Below are 13,231 nucleotides of genomic sequence, written 5' to 3' on the forward strand. Positions count from 1 at the left end.
GAATAAGGCTGCCCAAATACCAGGGAATTCAGGGATGCCCAAATACTGAGGAATAAAGATGCCCATATACAGGGAAATAAGGATTCCCAGATACTGAGGAATAAGAATGCCCAAATACCAGGAAATAAGGCTGCCTAAATACTGGGGAAGAAGGCTGCTCTCTGCTTCTGCTGTGACACAGAAGGAAAGAAGCCTGGGCTGTCACGTTCTGGTGACACCAGAGGGGACAGATAAGGGCACATCCTGTCACGCCACCCCCGGCACAGCCTTCCAGGGGTTTTAGGTACTGGCTCCAATCCTGTGGTTTCCCCAGGGCTCAGCCCCACCACTGCTGCACTTCACTGAAAAGGAAAATGGTTTAAGGGTTGGGCTGGTTTTGGTTTTGGGTTGTTATTTTAAAATTCAATAAAATGTCGAGCAACACCCAGAGGCCAACGGGAGACTGAAGGCTCCTTCAGCACATGGGAGCAGAGGAGAGGAGAACACACAGCTTCAAGAATTCCCTAAAACCCATGGATAAAGTGTCTCCAGCACACAGATCACAGAATCACAAACTTTGGGTTGGAAGGGACCTTAAAGTCCATCTCATTCCAACCCCTGCCATGGGCAGGGACACCTTCCACTAGCCCAGGTTGCTCCAAGCCACGTCCAACCTGGCCTTGGACACTTCCAGGGATCCAGGGGCAGCCACAGCTTCTCTGGGCAACCTGTGCCAGGGCCTCACCACCCTCCCAGCCAAGAATTTCCTCCTTATCCATCCAGCTCTGAACTCCTGACCCTTAATTAAGGGAAGCAGCCAAGAGCTATTATTTCACACTAATTAACGGATCCAGTCTTGAGTTTCAGCTTTGAACATCCTGCCCTTAAGAATTTACCAGGGTCGAGATAAAGATCTTCAGGGGAAGATGGGAAATGAGGATTGAAAGAGAAGGGAAGATGAAGGGAGCACTGAGAGGTGGAAACATTTCACCCGCCATCACATTTCCAAGAGGATTTGGGTATTTGGCTGTGTCATCTCTGCTCCTGAAGGGCCAAACCCACCCTGAGCCTCAGGTAAAGTCACCCTAAATTCATGCCCATGGCAGTGCTGGGGAATGGTTGGATTTGATGATCTTAGAGATCTTCTCCAACCTAAATGATCCCGTGACTTACCAATCCCTGCCCATCAGCAGCCACCCTGGAGGAACTGGGGCAAGACATTGAGTTGCCCTGATTTGGCTTAAAGATCCTATATTTTTAGGGTGCAACCTCCCCATGACTGTAGGAAATGGGAAGGAGCATGTGGATTTTGCATTAGCTGGTGCCAGATTATGGGCTCATCCTCCTGCCAAGCAATTTTCAGCTAAAATAAACCCAAAATGGCTCTTTTTTTTTTTTTTGGTGAAAGCCTCACTTTTTCTCCCAAAGAGCTCCTGCAACAGGAGGAGCCTTGGGCTGCAGAAATCCTTGCGATGAGAAATCATCCTCCGATGATTTCACCCCGATCAAACCTTTATTAGAATTTTATTTTAAGTAACACTCACACGGAGCCCAATAACCCTTTCCAGCCTCTGGGAATCACCCAACAAGTTACATCAGCGAAGAAACAACCCCATTAGTTTCAGCTCCCCCCCAGGAATTACCTGAGACTGCTTTAATTAGGTAACCACCATACAAAAGAATTAATTAATTGGTGATAAGCACCTGAACCACATTACTCATAAGGCTCTATTTCAAGCTTCAAATACAGCAAACAGGTCACAGCCCATTGGAGATCATAGAGTGAATTCCCGGTGCTGCCTCTGCCTGGTATTTCTCTTCCCATCCCTGTCCTGGAAGCAGCATGGCTGGGAATTTGTTTTTTTCTTTCCTTATTTATTGATTGATTCATTGATTGATTTTCCTTCTTTATCCCCTGGAAGTGCCCGAGCCCAGGTTGGACAGGCTTTGAGCAATTCAGTTTATTGATTTTCCCTCTTTATCCCCATCCCTGGAAGTGTTCAAGGCCAGGCTGGATGGATCTTGGAGCAACCTGGTCTGTTGATTTTCCCTCTTTATCCCCATCCCTGGAAGTGTTCAAGGCCAGGCTGGACAGGGCTTGGAGCAATCTGGTCTAGTGAGAGGTGTCCCTGCTGTTGGACTGAATGATTTCAAGGTCTCCTGCAACCCAAACCGCTCAGGGATTTTATTTCTTTTCCAGGTTTTTCACGGCATCCAGAGCTGGTGCCTTTAGGGCCAGTAATCAAATAGTGGCTGCACCACATGGAGATGGGAGTTTTGTGATGATTTTTTGGGATTCTATGTGGTTTAGGTGTGGATTATGGGGTAAAACCCCGTTATCCTGCGAGGGTTTCACCACAAAGCTGTTGCGCGACGGCATCTCTGAGACACCCGTGAAACGAGTGAAGCATCTGCTCATGGCCACATCCCAACGTGCAGGTGGAGGATTGGCATGGAATGGGAGTGGTTTTAGCAGGTTTCTGAGGGGAAAAAAAATAGGGGAAAAAAAAAAGAGGTAAAAAAGAGGGGGAAAAAGAGCAAAAAAAGAGAGAAAAATGATTAAACAAACAAACAAACAAACAAACAAACAAACCAAAAAATAAAAGAGAGAAAAAAAGGAGAGGGAAAAAACCCCAAAATCATAAATCAAAAATCATAAATCTCTTTGCAAAGTGATTTATGGTGGCTTGCGCTGGCTCTGACATTTCATGGCCTGGCAAAGGAAAGAATACAGGCAAGGATGCAAGCAGGGATACAGGCAGGGATGAGGAAGGGATACAGGCAAGGATGAGGGCAGGGATGAGGACAGGGGTCTGGGCAGGAATGCAGGCAGGGATATGGGTAGGGATGCAGTCAGGGACATGGGCAGGGATGTGCACAGGGATCTGGGCAGGAATGCTGGCAGGGATGCAGACAGGGGTGTGGGCAGGGATACAGGCAGGGATGCAGGCACTGATGCAGGCAGGGATGTGGGCAGAGATCTGGGCAGGGATGCAGGCAGGGATGCAGGCAGGGATGTGGGCAGGGATGTGAACAGCGATACTGGCAGAGGTACAGGCAGGGATGTGGGCAGGGATCCAGACAGGGATGTGGGCAGGGATGCAGGAGGGGATGTGAGCAGGGATCCAGACAGAAATGCGAGCAGGGATACGGACAGGGATGCAGGCAGAGATTCAGACAGGGATGCAGGCAGGGATGCAGGTGGGGATGCAGGCAGGGATGCAGCCAGGGATGTGAGCAGGGATCCAGACAGGGATACAGGCAGGGATGCAGGCAGGGATGTGGGCACAGATCAGGGTAGGGACACAGCAGGAATGCGGGCAGGGATGCAGAGCCCTGGCAGTGCTGCAAACTGGGTTAGCTGGGCTGGCTGGGCAGAAGTAGGTTGTTGCTGCTGCTGACCCATATTATCCCAATTAAATTTCACTCCTGTGCCCTGCTGCTGCCTCTTTTTTTCCCTGTAACCTAATGCATTTCTGTCTAAAGTAGGCCCTGGTTACGGAGGCAGCGAGTACACCTGGGTCCTTCCCCATGGAATGAGGAGAGGAGGGCACGGCCAGCGTGGCAGAATTGGGACAGGGACGTGGAGCAGCATCAAGAGGCAGCAGCACCAGGGCCCCGTGCTCAGCAGCTTCCCTTTGCTCCAGCCCTGACCCACCTACATCATTCCTGACAACAGTGCTCCTGCAAAACAGCAAAATCCGCTTTTCCCTCCCGAGCCGCGCCCTCGGAGCCTTTCCCACGTTATTCCCCAGCCCGTCTCCGTCCTCACCCCCTCTCGTGGCTCACAAACCTCCACACACAACATCTTACTTTTCCCACGGAGCCCAAAACCCCTGAACCAGACAGTTTTCCCCTCAAAAACACGGGCAGAGCATCCCTGCCACGCTTCCTGCTGAGTCAACGGCCCTGCTTTTCCCACCGTTCCGGCTGTATCTGGAATGACACATGCTCAGCACACCCCGATGTTACGCAGGCGGGAGGAGAAGCCGCCAGCCTGGGCGGTGGTTTTACACTTCCATTGCAAAAAAATAAATAAAAAATAAAGGTTAAAAAAATTTTAAAGCCGAAGAAACTCGGCAAAGCCTGGATTAAGCAGCGCAAGACGTGCTGAATTCCCTCCCTTCCCGTGCATTGAACCTCATGTGCCAGGGATCAATCCATCCTGGCCATGCCGTGGCCCCACGTGTTTTATTTATCCCCCTCCATGTCCACTCCCACAGATTTAATCCTTCTCCCAAAAGAGCTGGAACTACTGGGATTTGACCCTAGCGCTCCAGAAACTGCTTTCCCAAGAGCCTTTCCCTGCCTACCCGGTGCCGGAAAACCTCAGTTTCAGTGGATTTCTGTATTTTTCCCCAGTATGAGCTACAAAATCCATGGAGGCAGCTGCTCTTTGGGGGCTTTCAATTCCAGGTAGGATGGAGCAGCAGCATGGATTCACAGCCAGCCTAACTTTCCCATCATTTAATAGAAACGCTTACACAGGGCTTAGATTTAGGTTTAAAAAAATAATAATCAGTGCCTCCCTTTTGCTGCTTACACCTCTCCATAAGCCTGGGTTGCTGCATTAAAATAATCTTTTTATTCCCTTTATTCCCTGATTTTATTCACGGAGTGGAGGCAGGAGGGAGGGTCCCCCCTGCAGGCATTAGATGGGGAGCAAGGGAAGCACCGGAGGTGGATCCAAGCCCCCCCAAGCGAGGATGTGAGGCTGAGCAGCAATTATATTAAATCAGCTGATAAATAATGCAACGTATTTTGATGGTCCCGGCCCTGCCAGCGCCACACAAACACCACCACGGCTCCACGACTTTAAAAATCCAAGGGACGCGGCGCAATCGGGTCGGCGGGACTCCAAAAATTGAGCCTAAAGCCCTTCGGAAAACCCAAAGCTGCCCCAGGGTCACGCTGGAGCCCTGGCCCCACGGCAGAGCCACCAGGTTGTTGCCTCTTCCCCGTGCCCTACACAAATCCATGGAATCCATCAGACCTGGTCAACGTTCAGCGCTTTCCCAAGGCGAGAAACCTTTGCTTGGGCACTTTCCAGCAGGATCAGAGCTGCTCCAGCAGCACAGTCCTGAGGACTGATTGGAAGAGGATCAGATAGGTTGTGGATGGCTGATGACCCCCCAGTTAAGGACCCCAAACTGCTGCAGACCCAGCGAGGGGGTGGGAAGTCCCTGAGAAGGCACAGCTTCCCAGTATCCCATCTAACCCTGCCCTCTGGCAGTGGAAAGCCATTTCCCTTCTTCCTGTCACTCCATCCCTTGTCCCAAGTCCCTCTCCAGCTCTCCTGGAGCCCCTTTAGGCCCTGCAAGGGGCTCTCAGGTCTCCCAGGAGCCTTCTCTTCTCCAGGTGAACACCCCCAGCTCTCCCAGCCTGTCTCCAGAGCAGAGGGGCTCCAGCCCTTGGAGCATCTCCGTGGCTTCCTCTGGACTCGCTCTGGGCACTGGGAATCTCTCCTGCCCTCAGGAGACTCAGACCAACACCTGCCTGTTTCTCCCAAGGCCTGTGTGAAGAGAAACAAACCCTTCAGTTTGGGTTCAGCCCTCAGCAAAATCCAAACCCACCCAATGCTGTCAAGGAAGGAGAGGGACAACCCCAGAGCCCAAAGCTCATCCCATGGGTGCTCCTCAATCCAGCTCCACCCCAAAGTGGCCATCACGGCTGCAAACATAACGAAGCCCTAACGATGACAAATGTTCCAGGCAGTGACACTCTGGCACTGTCCTGGGAGATTTGTGGAGACACGTTTCTGGCACTCCTGACTACTCCCTACAGCTTCTTCACCCCGCTTCCCTCCCTTCCTTGCACCTGCTCCAAAGGAAAGCCAAAGACACCGGCTCCAAAAAGGAATCAAATCAACACCGAGCATCTCACATCTGCTGACAGCTGGTGCTTTCTTACCCAAAACGACCCCAAAAGCACAACTTCTCCCAACACGTGGTTACTCACACTCTGCTCAATCCGAAGGAATTCAAGGCTACAGGGAGGATTTTAAGACAATCAAAGCCTGGAGCATCCCTTCAGCATCCCTTCAGCATCCCCCTTAAGGGGATCACGCCTCAGGCTGCGACTCTTGGACACCTGGCAGCGCTCCCTGTGCCATCCCAGGCGGATGCTGCAACAGATTCAATGCTCCTGCACTTCATCCACCCTCAGCTCCTGGTCTCTCCTCTGGGACACAGCTCAGATGGGAGCAGGCAAGAGAGAAAACACTACTCCTATCCTACTCCACATCCCTGCGGGCACTGTCGGATGCACAGGGACACTCTGGCTGTCCTGGGGGAGCCACGTGGGTCCCACCACGACGGCTGCTTTTCCCTGGCTGCTCACGGGCAAATAGACCAAGAACACAAATTATTAAAATAGAACTGGCAAACCTGCCCTTGCACAGGAATTTCAGGCATTGGAACAGGTGGAGGCACCATTCCTGGAGGGATTTAAAAGCCCTGTGGATGTGGCACTTTGGGACGTGGGTTAATGGTGGGCTTGGCAGTGCTGGGGGAATGGTTGGACTCGATGATCTTAGAGGGCTTTTCCAAGCTAAACAATTCCATGATTCTAAGCCTGAGGCTAGAGCAATGCTGGCATTCACTGTGCATGGATCCAGCCACAGGAGCTGTCGTGGAGGAGCACAGGTTTCCTGACACAGCAGGACTGACAAGAGAGACGCGACAGCACCAGAACAACCCGACTGTAATTCGAGCACGAACCCACCCCAGCAGTGCCAGTTTTCCTCGAGGTGCCAGCCATGGAAAAACAGGGCTCCAGCACAGGCAGGTGGAGCAGGAGGAGAAGGGGGTTTCTCAGCACCGACTCACTCCGGGGATCTGCTGTAATGAGGTCTGTGTCCCTGTGCAGAGGCGCCGGCGGTGGCACAGGGCACCGATGTCCCCACGGCGCCGCCGTCCCCGCGGTCCCCGCTGCAGCTGGGGCTCTGCCCATGGGGATGGGCACAGGCAGCTCTGCCTGCAGGGATGAGCACAGGCAGCTCTTTCTATGGGGATGGGCAGCTCTCCCTGCAGGGATCTGAATAGGCAGCTCTGCCTGCAGGGATGGACACGGGCAGCTCTTTCCCTGGGGATGGGCACAGGCAGCTCTGCCCATGGGGATGGACACAGGCAGCTCTACCTGTGGGATGGGCACAGGCAGCTCTGCCTGCAGGGATCTGAATAGGCAGCTCTTTCTATGGGGATGGGCACAGGCAGCACTGCCAGCAGGGATCTGAATAGGCAGCTCTGCCTGCAAGGATGGACATGGGCAGCTCTTTCCCTGGGGATGGGCACAGGCAGCTTTGCCTGCAGGGATGGACACAGGCAGCTCCTTCCCTGGTGATGGACACAGGCAGCTCTTTCCCTGGGGATGGGCACAGGCAGCTCTGCCCATGGGGATGGACACAGGCAGCTCTGCCTGCAGGGATGAGCACAGGCAGCTCTTTCTATGGGGATGGGCACAGGCAGCTCTGCCTGCAGGGATCTGAATAGGCAGCTCTGCCTGCAAGGATGGACACAGGCAGCTCTTTCCCTGGGGATGGGTACAGGCAGCTCTGCCCATGGGGATGGGCACAGGCAGCTCTACCTGTGGGATGGGCACAGGCAGCTTTGCCTGCAGGGACAGACACAGGCAGCTCTTTCCCTGGGGATGGGCACAGGCAGCTCTTTCCCTGGGATGGGTACAGGCAGCTCTGCCTGCAGGGATGGGCACAGGCAGCTCCAGAAGGCAGCAGCCAGGCTTTGGATCTGTGATTTATCCGCCCTGGTCGGAGGATGCTGCAGGCAGAAGGAGGAAGGATGCCGAGCAGCCCGGCGTGGGGTAAAACCAGCAACGCAGAGGAGTTTGCAGTGGGAATATCCCATGCTCTGCCAGGGATGTTTTTCCCTTTGGACAGATTTCACGAGGACCAGGAAGGAGCACTGATGCTCAGGATCTCAAGGCTCGGACAAGGCTGCTCCTTCCCACCTAAGTCATTCCCTCTCACTAACCCAGCTGCCCAGCCAGGACCCTTCCAGCCAAGAGAGCCACTTGTAGGGATCATCACAGGATGAAGAGAGCTCGGGAGAGCAAGTGAGGGCAGGATGATAAACCTGTTAAACCGAGACACCAACTCAGCCAAAGGAGCTTATCCATGACTCCAGGGTGCCCGGCTGTGCCAGGAACAGCCCTTTGGGGGGCACAGCAGCACCCCTGAAATAACCAACCCGCAGCTCAGAGGGCCTGTGGATGCTGGAGGAAAGCATTTCCCACCACCAGAAACCTCCCTGTGGTGCCAGGACCCTCTGACCACAATCCAGCAACACCTGGACCTTCCCTGGGATAAAATAATTAACCCGAGTTATGATGACAATGGACAACAGGGGAAGAAAACTTTTGTGTGAAAAGCAAGGGAAGGACGAAATAAGGTGAAAACTAATGGTGTTGGGTAGGATAAGCAGGTCCTGGCACAGCTGCTTCCCAGGAATTATCGAGGCTGTCTCAACTGCAAGTTGCTGATTTTTTAAGGTTTGGTATGATGCCATTTCAGAGGGGTTTTTTCCCACTGAGCCTGTGAAAAATTTGGTTTGGTGTTTGAAGTCCGTCATTTCGACATGAAACGCAGGAGATGAGTGATTTTAGACTTCAGCCTCAGCACGGCTGCATCCTCACTCATCCCAGATGGTCCTTCAGGTCCCTTCCAACCCAAGCCATCCTGTGATTCTGTGTTCCTCTGATCCAACACCCAGCTCCCACTGCCTCCCAGCCCGCCAAGCGCCGGCGATTCGCTTGCACGTCTCTAATCAAAGACACCATTAATTAATCACTGGCCTGACCCAAAGTCCACGCTCGACAGACACCATCCCAGACACTTCAGATGGGTTTTGGAGCAAGCCCAACTTCCCCATGGAGCCAAATCCGTGTCCTCCTGGCAGCTGGAGCCCGTCCTTCTCCCCAGCTCAGACCTGCTTTTCCATGGGGCGAGTGCCAAACGTCTCGTGCCAAGTGTGTGCGGAGGGCTGGGAATGACAGCCCGTGTTCTCCGCAGCCATCACGCGCTTCCCCAAGAGCAGCAGAACCAGGAGCCTCCTCTTGCTGTTCTCCCCAGGATTTTGGGGGTGCAACACTGCTCCCGTGCTTTAGAGGGGCAGGTTTTGGGGGAATTTGCACCGTGCATGTGGCACGGAGAAGGAAAAATGCACATGAGGAGGGGCTGAGGCCGCGCTGGGAGTGAGCAGGGAATAAAACCGAGCAAGGGCAAGTGTAAAAATTTCCTGTCCTGCATCATGGGGTATCACATCCTGCTGCCTTTCCCCCCATCCCTCCTCCCAGCAGCTGCTGCGACCCCAAAAAGGGGCTGAGCGAGAAACCAGAGAGGGAGAAACAGAGAGAAAATAGCCTGAAAAGCAGGAAAAACTGAAAACCCACCCTAATCCCTTTGCTCATTCCTCCTGTTTCTGTGCTGGCTGTGAACGCACACGGACATATCCCGCTCCCGCATCCCGCTCCGGGTGCAGGAGTGAAACGCTTGGAGAAGCCCCTCTGAGAACCGATGCAACTCGTGCCGAAAATGGTGCTTTTCCTGCAGTGAACCCCTTATTCCCAACCCAAAGTGGGTCAATCCAGCAGGAGGGAGCAGGAGGTGCAGCCCCGTGGTCCCCGGTGGCACCACACGTGTCACGGGCGAGCCAGCCCAGAGCATCCCGGCACCGATTCGTGGGATGGAGCGGCATGGACACCCCCGGGCAGCACTTTTTGGGGACACAGGCGGGGTCTGTGGGGCTCCAGCACCGTCTCTCCAGCCCTAATTACTATGGTAACAGCCTGTGCCGGTGCCTGGCTGTCCTCCTTTGGTGACTCACTGGGTTTCAGGAGGAGAAGTGGTGCCTCGGCCACCGCCGTTCCCAGGCCAAAGCTCTGGAATCCCAGGGGGAGCATCTGCGGGGCTGCCACGTGGGATGGCACTGCCCACCCCGGCAAAGTCGCCTTTTTATTGCATTTTCCTCCTGCTGCCACGTTGGCACTGGGTGGCAAAGCAGCAGGATGGTTTGAGGATTAATAATAATAATAATAATAATAATAATAATAATAATAGAGCTCTGTCACCAGCTCGCAGCCATCTATCCATGGGAATTCTATCAGGATTGTCTGCTCCTGGCCTTGATAATCCCTATGCCCTGGTTATCATCTCCCTCAGATCCAAAATGTGCCCCAGAGGCCACCACCAGCTCACAACTGCAAGGAGCCTGGAGAAAACACCATGAGATCCTTAATGCTGGTATATTATCCACTGGGAGCAAAGCTGGCACCTCCCAGGGAATTTGGGAGAGATGACGGGCATGTGGAGGCACCATGTCAATGGTGGGGGGATCCACAGGTCCTCCCAAGCTGGGAATACCCCGTTTTGGGGACAAGGCTGACTCCAGGTGTTATCCAGGTGATGCTGAGGCTGCCAAACTCATGTCACAGCCGGCAGCACATCGTGTGAACAGCATCAAGCAGCATCTCTGCTTCCTCTTGCAAGGCTGAAAATGCCAAAAAAAGCCCCAAAACCAGTGCCAAGGAAGCTGGGGCAGGATGGGGCTGAGCCACGTGCCCCTGTATCCCACGGCACGGGGTGAGAAAAGCCCCATTATAACCCCGGGAGCACCTCCAAACCTCCTCCTGGAGAAAGGCTTCGCCCCGGGGCTTTCCTGGCAATAATTAATTGAGTCATATTTCAATCCAGCCAGCGGCCATATGGTAGGAAAGAGGATTAAAATCGCATGCTCCAGTTGCATTCAGGGAAATCCAGTTATAAGGAAAAATCCTCAGTGCCTGGCTCCAGCCTGCTGCCAGGGGATGTGCTGCTGCCATCCGCATCCACACGGTCCCTGCCCCTTTTCCCACTCATGGCCAGGGAGCACGGGATTGCTGGTGAGGCCAGAGGGAAATAGGGAAAGAAAGAACACAGAGAACCTGCAGCAAGCAGCAGGAACAGCAGTGGCAGATCGTTCCTGCTCCGAGCCACTGCCCTTTGGGTACCGTGCTTTAAGTTCATTAGTAACTCATTAGCAATTGATTAATGGGAGGGGTATCGCTGTGCATCCAGGTTTGCCTTAAATATAAATCATTCTCCACCAAGGAGGCAAAAATCATGGAATCACAGAACGGTTTGGGTTGGAAGGGACCTTAAATATCACCTCATTCCACCCCACCCTGCCATGGGCAGGGACACCTTCCACTAGCCCAGGTTGCTCCAAACCTCATCCAAACTGGCTTTGAACACTTCCAGGGATCCAGGGGCAGCCACAGCTTCTCTGGGCAACCTGTGCCAGGGCCTCCCCGCCCTCACAGGGAAGGATCTTCTCCTGATACCTAATCCAAATCTCCCCTCTTGCCATTTTTTTGCTGGATTCCCCTCCCACTGGGGGAAGCAAGCCCTGGACCAGGTTTCCCTGAGCGCATCTTCCCGGCGATTTTCCCGGGGTTCCTTCACCGAAAGCCCCTCAAACCACTGCTGGGAAAAATTAGGATTTTGACAGAAATGGTGGGCATCCTGCCGTAGGGATGGCAGGATGGATGCCCCTCCACCTGCATGGACATCGCCCCCCCAACCCCTCCAAGCCAGGCTGGGGCAGACCCATCCCAGCTGAGGCTGCTGCAGGGATTTGGGGTTGGGAAAGTCTCCCCGTTCCTTCCCATGATTAAAAAAAAATAGGGAAAGAAAGAACACTACGTCTCATTCATCCACAGAAAAAGCCTTCCCTGTGATGGCAAATCAGTTGATTAAGGAGGATCAAACCCTCTAAATCCAACCTTTGTTGGGAGACTGAACTCCCTGTACAAGGCACCTTCCCGGCTCCCAGCCCCCGCCGGGGTGGGACCCCCGCGTCTCCCGTGGCCCCCTGAGAGTGTGGGGTCCCCGTGGGGCTGGGGGGGATGCGGGGATTGGCATCCTGCGGGATTTGGGGGGATTTTCTGCTGATTTGGGAGCGGTTCGGTCCCCACGGGGGTCAGTGACAGCGGGTGGCGGGGGTGGGGACCGCCCTGCCCAGCCCCACCGTGCGCCAGTGCGGCCAGTGCCAGCCTTCCCAGTGCTCCCAGTGCTCCCAGTGCCCCCAGCCCCGGCTCCCCCCGTGTGCCCGGCGGTACCTGGAGACGGGCGGTGGTGCCCCGCGGGGCGGGCGGCGGCGGCGGCGGGACGGACGGACGGAGGGATGGAGGGATGGACGTCTGTGAGGGATGGAGGGATGGATGGAGGGAGGGATGGATGGAGGAGGGAGGGCCGGAGGGATGCGGCCGGAGGAGGAGGAGGGTGGTCAGCAGCAGCCCCGAGCGGCGAGTCCCCACCCAGCTTTGTCTGCGCTCATCCCGCTGCCTACAGGAAGCGGCTCAGCCCCGACTTCCTCCTCCTCCTCTACTCCTCCTCCTCCTCCTCCTGCTCTCCTCTCCTCTCCGTCCCCCGGGTTTTGCAGATCGCCTTTCCCCAGACCCCGCCGCCTCCTCCCGTGTCCCTCACCCTGCGTCTGTCCCTCTCCCTGGCTCTGCTCATCTCCCTGTCCCCGTCCCTGTCCCAGTCCCTTCCATATCCCCTTGTTCTGTGCCCCCCATTCACACCCCCCCGACCCTGCACCCCACACATGTCACGCACCAACCCCACAGCCCCACCCACCCACCCACCGTACCCCCATCCTGCACCCCACCCCCCCTGCACCCCATCACACATCCCAAACCCCACATACCCATCCCTGCACCCACAGCCCCCCTGAACTCCCTCGCCCCACACAACACACGGCTCCAAACACCCCATTCCTAAACACCCCGTGTCCCCTGAGCCCCCCAAAACCCTCTATTACTTCCTCCCCTACCCCAACCAACAGCCCCCTGGCATCCCCAGGCCCCTCCCTGTCCCCTCGAGCCCTTCCCAGCTCTAAAGTTCCCGTCCAGGGCACATCTCAGGGATCACTCAGTATTTTATGTTTTCTTTTCAATCAGTAAAAGCCCACATGCTCAGATTTTGGGATTTAAGGTGGAAGATTTTGGAAGCACAAGGGAGCTGGTTGGGTTTTTATAAAGTGGCTTTTTCCTTTCTTTCATCTGCCCCTTGAAAAATCTGCTGCCAGCCCAGCTGTGTGCTCATGGAAATCCTTCCCTGTGAGGGTGGTGAGGCCCTGGCACAGCTTGCCCAGAGAATTTGGGGATATCCCACTCCTGGAAGTGTCCAAGGCCAGGTTGGATGGGGCTTGGATCTAGCGGGAGGTGTCCCTGCCCATGGCAGGGGGTGGAACAAAAT

General features: G+C 54.7%; 1 protein-coding gene across 1 annotated transcript in view; it reads right to left on the reverse strand.

Moving 5' to 3' along the window:
- Positions 1-12,327, reverse strand: part of GNG2 (G protein subunit gamma 2) — a 24,411-nt gene extending 12,084 nt beyond the window's left edge. Inside the window, exon 1 of the mRNA XM_027704106.1 lies at positions 12,091-12,327. The gene's annotated coding sequence lies outside the window, so the exon portion shown is untranslated. The remainder of the gene's footprint in view (positions 1-12,090) is intronic.
- Between the last annotated feature and the right edge of the window lie 904 nt (positions 12,328-13,231).

Source organism: Neopelma chrysocephalum, unplaced genomic scaffold (genome assembly GCF_003984885.1).
Source record: "Neopelma chrysocephalum unplaced genomic scaffold, ASM398488v2 Primary Assembly neopelma1_253, whole genome shotgun sequence".
NCBI classification, from domain to species: domain Eukaryota; kingdom Metazoa; phylum Chordata; class Aves; order Passeriformes; family Pipridae; genus Neopelma; species Neopelma chrysocephalum.